The following is a 1,372-nucleotide window of genomic DNA, read 5'->3' on the forward strand; positions in this document are numbered from 1 at the left end:
TGAAAACAACAATAGAGGAATAAAAAAAAACAATGAAGTAAGCTTTAGAGTGTAGGTTTCAGAGAACAGAATAATCACAACTAATGTAGCATGCCGATGTCTGTCTGCACTAAAATAACTGTGTTTAAAAAATAAGGGCTGCGTTACTACAAAGTCTCAAAGAGACAGAACCAGAAACTTTTGAATTTTAGATTGTAAATCTTAAACTGAAGCCTTGACATTGAAATTTAATCAGAGTTTTGACCCCATCAATGTCTTACGAACAATGTCCGTTAGAGATCAGTGGTCGGTTGCATAAACTGCTTAGACTGTAAAAAATGACCGTGATTTTAACGGTAGAAAAGTGTGAAAATGCTACAGTACAAACCTGTTAAATGGTTAACAGTAAGTTCCTGTAAAATTTACAGGGAAAAACCATAAACTGACGTTCCCAGAATTCTCTGCGTTGCATTTCAAATTTTGTTTGAATTTGATGTTTTTTCTTTGAAATAACTATGTTTCTTCTTAGTTTTTTTCTTATCTGTTATGTTTATTAGGGTTGTATATTACATATAATATATAATGTTGTTAAATGAATGTTTATTGCATATTTCAGTTTAATGTGTCTCACCATGATGGTGTTTAGTGCTTGTGTGAATGACACTGTGCACCTTCTATATATGTTATTATTTAAAAGCTGCTTGTGATGGGCTTTGGTTCATCACACAACTTTCTCATCACCACCTGCATTTGGTGGTTAACAGTGTATTACAAAGGTACAAAACAGATTTCAGTACTTCAATAGGTTGGTATATTAACATTATGTCAGTTAATGAAATTACGGTATATAAAAAAAAAAAAAAGTTAAAACCGTAAAACCTAAAATTCCGTCAACAAAATCTTAAGAATTCCTTCAACCACGTCTTCCTTTTTTAACACCGTAAATTTTTGTTTTTTACAGTGTAGTCTTAAAAGTTAAGACACCTGATTTTTTTTTCTGCAAGACTGGTCATAATTTTTAAAAGTCGGTTATATAAAAACATAGATTGATCTAATTTGAATCTGAAAAGTAATAGTGATAACCACTTGGTTAAGTCTTAACATGGTGACTATGTTTATGCAACTAGCCCCTGCTCATCCACAAAGCGGGCTTGAGTCCACTGCCTTGACACGATTCATCCATTACTCTGAATGTGGGGGTCCTACCATCTGTCCTCTCTACTGCACTCTTTCTCTCACTCACTAACCTTAGTACATGACCATATTAGAACAGCCAGCTGGATGATCATGCAATGTTAATTTCAGTCCTACTCGCCCAGGACTACAACTTAAAAGTCAGAGAAAATAGTCGTAAAAGCATTTGGGGCTAATATATTATGCATTTACCATAACA

The sequence above is a fragment of the Cyprinus carpio genome, chromosome A7 (genome assembly GCF_018340385.1).
Source record: "Cyprinus carpio isolate SPL01 chromosome A7, ASM1834038v1, whole genome shotgun sequence".
NCBI lineage: Eukaryota > Metazoa > Chordata > Actinopteri > Cypriniformes > Cyprinidae > Cyprinus > Cyprinus carpio.